The 7,125-nt window shown below is 44.7% G+C and overlaps 1 long non-coding RNA gene across 1 annotated transcript in view; it reads left to right on the top strand.

Annotated features, from left to right (window-relative positions):
• The first annotated feature begins 2,604 nt into the window (after positions 1-2,604).
• The window catches only part of LOC116966243, a 9,501-nt gene continuing 4,980 nt past the window's right edge, over positions 2,605-7,125 (top strand). The window contains exons 1-2 of the long non-coding RNA XR_004409936.1: positions 2,605-2,633; positions 5,656-5,755. This is a non-coding gene — a long non-coding RNA (uncharacterized LOC116966243). The remainder of the gene's footprint in view (positions 2,634-5,655; positions 5,756-7,125) is intronic.

Below are 7,125 nucleotides of genomic sequence, written 5' to 3'. Positions count from 1 at the left end.
AGAAGGTTCACCAGACTGATTCCTGGGATGGCAGGACTTACATATGAAGAAAGACTGGATAGACTCGGCTTGTACTCGCTAGAATTTAGAAGATTGAGGGGGGATCTTATAGAAACTTACAAAATTCTTAAGGGGTTGGACAGGCTAGATGAAGAAAGATTATTCCCGATGTTGGGGAAATCCAGAACCAGGGGCCACACACAGTTTAAGGATAAGGGGGAAATCTTTTAGGACCGAGAAGAGAAAAACATTTTTTTTCACACACAGAGAATGGTGAATCTGTGGAATTCTCTGCCACGGAAAGTAGTTGAGGCCACAGATCATTGGCGATATTTAAGAGGGAGTTAGATGTGGTCCTTGTGGCTAAAGGGATCAGGGGGTATGGAGAGAAGGCAGGTACAGGATACTGAGTTGGATGATCAGCCATGATCATATTGAATGGTGAATGGTGCAGGCTCGAATGGCCGAATGGCCTCTACTCCTGCACCTATTGTCTTTGTTTCTATGTTTAGAATGTGAGAGGGACGGACAGTGTGGGGTGGACGGGGAGATGAGATGAATTACGAAGAGAAAGATTCAGGAACTGGGGGAAAATATCTGAAACAGAGGCTGAGCAGCAATAAAAATGAATTGTATTTCTCTGCAGAATTCACACAATATGGGGGAAATGAGTTGTTAACCCGGATTAAGGAAGGAGCCTGATTAGATTTCTTGTCACAATGAGGATGACACTAACTACTGAGCTGATGATGAGCTGCACGTTGTGATTCCCTCCAGATGTTTTGCTGATAAATCTATGTTTTAGGATGTGGGCCTCAGTGTTTAGGCTTCCATTTTTAACCCATGAGGATGTGACCATCCTTATTCCACCACTGATGGATGTGTTTAGTAAATGATGTAAATGATAGGAGTAGGCCCCACAAATAACGAAGGACCAGCAATGTATTTCCAAGTTATGATGGTGACTAACTGGGTCAATTTGTGCCACTCCACTCACATGACCAAACAATTCTGGGTATGGATTGTGTTTGCATATTGTGGATATATTTTCTAGCATCGATGCAGTCATCAATGTAATGGGGATAGAGTTCGGGGATAGGGCCAGTGTACACCTGGAACACAATGTATCTCTCGTGTCTATATCTCTAGGCTGTGAAGATCTTGGTGTAACTCTGTGAGGTTGTGCTTGGAGAACACCAAATGACAGAGGGAAAAACTAATGATTGTGAAAATGTTTGCTGGAGGTTCTACCTTGAATGAAATTCAGAACTGAGGAGAAATTTGCTCTCAATATTGGACTTACTTTGACAAATTGTAGTAGTTTGATGATCATATGCTGCTGATTGGTGACCTCCTAAGTCCAACCTCCACCATGATCTGATGCAATGAATATTAGTTTGATCTATCGGACCAACTACAGCATGAACAGGCAAGAATATCCACCGTTCCATTTATTACAAAACAACAGATTCTGTCATTTGTCATTATCATAGACATTTCAAACATCACACAGTCATCTGCTTGAATATGTGTTACTGGAAACTATTCTAACTTCAGTTGTGAATAGCATTAATTACACTTGTCTTTCTCCAGGCTGGTTAGCATTCTGCAAAAGCTTTTCTCTTTACCTCACGAACGTGACACTGAACTAAACTGAATTGAACTGGAAGGGGCGTGATTTATTCCCAGAGGTTGTGAAGGTCTTGGTGCAAACCCCGTTCCTGCCTTCTCACCATATCCCCTGACTCCGCTATCTTTAAGAGCCCTATCTAGCTCTCTCTTGAAAGCATACAGAGAACCGGCCTCCACCGCCCTCTGAGGCAGGGAATTCAACAGACTCACCACTCTCTGTGAGAAAAGGTGTTTCCTGGTCTCTCTTCTAAATGGCTTACCCCTTATTCTTAAACTGTGGCCCCTGGTTCTGGACTCCAACTTCGGGAACATATTTCCTGACTCTAGCGTGTACAAGCCCTTAACAATCTTATATGTTTCAATGACATGCCCTCTCATCCTTCTAAACTCCAGAGTGTACAAGCCCAGCCGCTCCATTCTCTCAGCATATGACAGTCCCGCCATCCCGGGAATTAACCTGGTGAACCTACGCTGTACTCCCTCAATAGCAAGAATGTCCTTCCTCAAATTAGGAGACCAAAACTGCACACAATACTCCAGGTGTGGTCTCACCAGGGCTCTGTACAACTGCAGAAGGACCTCTTTGCTCCTATATTCGATTCCTCTTGTTATAAAGGCCAATTGGCTTTCTTCACTGCCCGCTGTACCTGCATGCTTACTTTCATAGACTGATGAACAAGGACCCCCAGATCCCATTGTACTTCCCCTTTTCACCCTTCCCATTTAGAAAGATGAGGTTCCATGTCTCAACGCATCCAATGCATGTTTGAGCTCAGTAAATTCCCATTTTCCTTTGCCGAATAAGGTTTGACAAGATGGGTTTTACACTGACACAAACACTTTCAACAGAAGTGATGTCTGAACCCTGAGCAGGAGAGGAAGAGGAGGGTCCTGTAGTTTCATAAGACACAGCGTGAGACTGGGGAAGTCAGTGTGTCACCGTGCTTGGAGCTTTGCTGCCCAGTCTCTGGACTCGTTCACCATCAGTCTCTTCCCACAAGGTAGGCGACCTTACTACAGGTTCACTTCAGGTAAAGGTGTGGTTTAAATGGGATCTAGAAACGGAACTCTGTGTTCAATAATTTCTAATGTGTGATATTCCACTCCTACAACCATTTATTAGACTGTACCAGTCTGTTCTGCTTTAGATTTTACAAGGACATAGAAACGTAATGAATAATGAAGAGAGACACAAAATGCTGGAGTAACTCAGCGGGACAGGCAGCATCTGGAGAGAAAGAATGGGTGATGTTTCGTGTCGAGACCCTTCTTCAGATCCAGACTTCTTTGACCCGAAACGTCACCCATTCCTTCTCTCCAGAGATGCTGCCTGTCCCACCCAGTTACTCCCGGCCAGTTACTTGTCTATATTCGGTATAAAGCAGCATCTGCACTTCCTTCCAACATGAAACTTTATCAATGTATTTTTGTCTCCATTATTTCCACTAGAAACTTAATGAAACTAAATTATCAGCATCTGCCATTTTACCCATTTGGGCTTTCTGGTCAATCTAATGTATCGCTGCTCATGTGGATTTTATTTTTCCCATTTCTCCGGCAATCCTCTGGGACTGATTGAGGATGTTCAACGTCCTCGCCGTTCTGTTGCCCGCTCGCTCAATTAATTGACTGACTAGTGAGGTACAAATGAGTTAAAACCATTCTACCGGGAAGCAGGAGGGAAGTGGGTCAAGAATGAAACTGTCGACGTACAGATGAGTCGTTTCAGTCAAGGCAAAGCGACTGAATGTGGTTGTGAAATCCCAGATGACAACAGTGATAATATTCCAGTGGCAGATTCCACAGAGGAATGGTCCTTCCCCGTGTAATTGTGTGCGGTTAATTCTCAAATGGCCCTGGCCCAGGGTTTTCAAAGTGGCTGTGTTCAATACAACACTTGCCAACTAGCCATTCACTGCAGCATTTCCTTTGCAAATTATTTAGTGCCCCTGTTCCGTTCAAGATCACACGACCATCAAACATTCTTCAGTATGATTTTACACATCATCACCACTTCAAATGGTCACATTTGTTTTAGAGAAATGCAAGGTGGTTATGTGGGTTATTCTCAGAGGCTGTGAAGGTCTTGGTGCACTCTGTGATGTTGAACTTGGAGAACACTGCAAGGTGGTTATGTGGGTTATTCTCAGAGGCTGTGAAGGTCTTGGTGCACTCTGTGATGTTGAACTTGGAGAACACTGCAAGATGGTTATGTGGGTTATTCACAGAGGCTGTGAAGGTCTTGGTGCACTCTGTGATGTTGAACTTGGAGAACACTGCAAGGTGGTTATGTGGGTTATTCTCATAGGCTGTGAAGGTATTGGTGCACTGTGTGATGTTGAACTTGGAGAACACTGCAAGATGCAGGAACTATTTGGATGCTAATGAAAATATTGGCTGCAGGTTCCTCCTTGAATTAAATTAAAAGCTCGGGAGAAAATTTGTATTCAATATTGTACTAAGTTTGAAAATAATGTATGATCCTGATTCTCAAATGTACCTCATTTGTAACCCCCTAAACCCACCGTGATGTGCTACATTTGGATATAGATTTAAACTGCTATAATGGTATATGGACATATAATGGTAGATGGACACACTGATCTGTTTTGTAGTCAATGCCTACTGTTCTGTTGTGCTGAAGCAAAGCAAGAATTTCATTGTCCTATCAGGGACACATGACAATAAATTCACTTGAACTTGAAGTTGAGCTATCAAGGCGTGAATATTGACCATGTTCCCTTCGTTACAAAACAGCAGATTCCCTCGTTTGCCATCATCTTAGACATTTGCCACCCACTAATAGCATTTAATATAAGGAGGTTCCAAGTCTAAACTTATCCAATGTATTTGTGACCTCAGGAAATTCCCCATTTGGTTTATCCAATTAGCTTTTACAAGATGAGTTTTAATCTGACTCAAACATTATCAACACAAATGGTGTGTGAATCCTGAGCTGGATAGAAAGAGGAAGGGTGTTTGCCCTTTCAAAGAAATTGTGTGAGACTGTGAATCTCAGTGTGTCGCCGTGCTTGGAGCTTTGTCACTCTGTCTCTGTACTCGTTCACCATCAGTCTCTTCTCACAAGGTAGGTGACCTCACTGCAGTCTCACTTCATGTCAAAGAGTGGTTTAACAGGTTGAACCACTGAACAATGTTGAACTGAACAATGTTGGATGTCCTGTAAACTGTGATTTATCACTCATTCAATCAGTTTGTTTCACTTTAGATTTGACAAGTGCATACAAACTTTATTAATTTCGTTTTGTCTCCTTTATTTCCCACAGCTAAATGACCATCATGTGCCATTTTCCTACTGGTGTCAATAGACAATAGACAACAGGTGCAGGAGTAGAGGCCATTCGGCCTTTCGAGCCAGCACCGCCATTCAATGTGATCATGGCTGATCATCCACAATCAGTTCCCCGTTCCTGCCTTCTCCCCCATATCCCCTGACTCCGCTATCTTTAAGAGCCCTACCTAGCTCTCTCTTGAAAGCATCCAGAGAACCGGCCTCCGCCGCCCTCTGAGGCAGAGAATTCCACAGACTCACAACTCTCTGTGAGAAAAAGTGTTTCCTCGTCTCCGTTTCCTAGTCAATCTAAATTGAATACTTGTGTTCCCGTTTCGCCAGCAACATCTTGGGACCGTTTGAGAATATTGAATGTCCCTTGCCATTGTGTTGTCTTCTCTGTTCATTAACTCACTAGCGAGGTCTGATTTAGTTGAGAACATTTTACCAGTGGTCGGAGGTAATTGAGTCAAACATAGAAAAGGCGGAGTGCAGATGAATGATTTGGGACAATAGCGGTTGAATATGGTGGTGAAATCCCAGATTACTGAAGTGACAATATTCCAGCAGCAGAGTCCACCAAGTGAATGTATTTTCCCTGTGTAATTGTGTGCGGCCAATTCTAAAATGCCCCAGGGTCAGGAGTTTCAAACCGGCTGTACTCAATACAACATTTGCCAACTACCAATTTACTGATCCTTAGTCTAAAACTGAACCTTGTTTCCAAACAGAGAATGTACAAAATGAGGCCGAGGTTTCTCTGCAACAGTTTGCCTGCTGGTTTGATGTTCAGTTTCTTTGTTTTCCTGCTTCAACCAGTTTCCACACAGAGTAAGTACTTTCTCTTCATCGGTCACAATCACCTTGCATTAATTATCATTGTCCGTGTAAACCCGCACCCTATTGTCAATCTCACTTTCCTCTCCACATCCCTGAATGTGTTGCTGCCTCACAAATCCACACCATCCTTGCTGGAGCTCCATTCCACATCCCTGTATGTGTTGCTGCTTCACAAATCCACACCATCCTTGCTGGACCTCCATTCCACATCCCTGTATGTGTTGCTGCCTCACAAATCCACACCATCCTTGCTGGACCTCCATTCCACATCCCTGTATGTGTTGCTGCCTCACAAATCCACACCATCCTTACTGGAGCTCTATTCCACATCACTGTATGTGTTGCTGCCTCACAAATCCACACCAATCCTTGCTGGAGCTCTGTTTCTGAGCCTCTCACATTAGCTCCCTCCCTCCCCTTCCCCTGCCCCAACATGGTCCTTTTCAAAGTCAGAAATGGCCCCCGGTGAGTAGTGTGACACGGTTGTCCACACTATCCTCCCCAACATCTCCTCATCACAGTCCAGGTGGGAGGAACTGCCCTTGACTTATCGATCCAGTCGCAGCCCGAGAACTACCTGCAATGTCTTCACTTCACGCTCCAGCACAGTTCCCTCGGGCATCCTCCGACAATCTACCATGGACCCCTCCTATTTCTCATCCTCACGCTGCCCTTCGGTGACATCAGCTGAAGTTTCACCGTTGCTTCCACAAGTTGACTGTGGACACCAGCTCGATCTCGCTAGCACCTCCCTCGACCCCTCCATAGTCTCCTAGACTACATAAGTCACATTCCTAGACTACACCTGGAACATCCAGGACTGGATGAGCAGACTTGCCCCCCAACTGAACACTTTGAATCCCAAAGCCGTTGTCTTTAGTCCCACCACAACCCCTTTCTCCAGCCAGCAATTCCATTCCATTCAAAAGCCAGAATATTTGGGGGTCAGACTGGTGATTCACGGGCAGCAAAGTAGACTCCAGGATGGTGTGTTGCCTCCCTGGTGCCAGGGTCAAGGATGTCTCCCAGCAGCTGTGGGACATTCTCAAGGATGAAGGTGAACAGCCAGAAGGCACAAATGGGATGAGGTCTGATAGTTTCCCTACCACTGACATGAGTCTCACTACATTAACAACTCTCCAACCCTTCCACAAACCCACCTGTGGCCAGAGAACACACACAGATCTTTATCAAGGCTCGCTGGGCTCGTCATCTCCAGATTCCTCCCGGTGTCATGTGTTAGTGAAGGTAGGTATAGGAAGAAAGGACAGATGCATGTATGGCTCAGGACTTGGTGTAGGGGGCAGAGATTCAGATTCAGACCTTTTGGTCATTGGCATCTCTTCTGGGGCAGACGTCAC

Source organism: Amblyraja radiata, chromosome 36 (assembly GCF_010909765.2).
Source record: "Amblyraja radiata isolate CabotCenter1 chromosome 36, sAmbRad1.1.pri, whole genome shotgun sequence".
Classification (NCBI taxonomy): Eukaryota; Metazoa; Chordata; class Chondrichthyes; order Rajiformes; family Rajidae; genus Amblyraja; species Amblyraja radiata.
The sequence above is the reverse complement of the archived record's forward strand: the minus strand, read 5'-3'. Positions and strand labels throughout refer to the sequence as shown.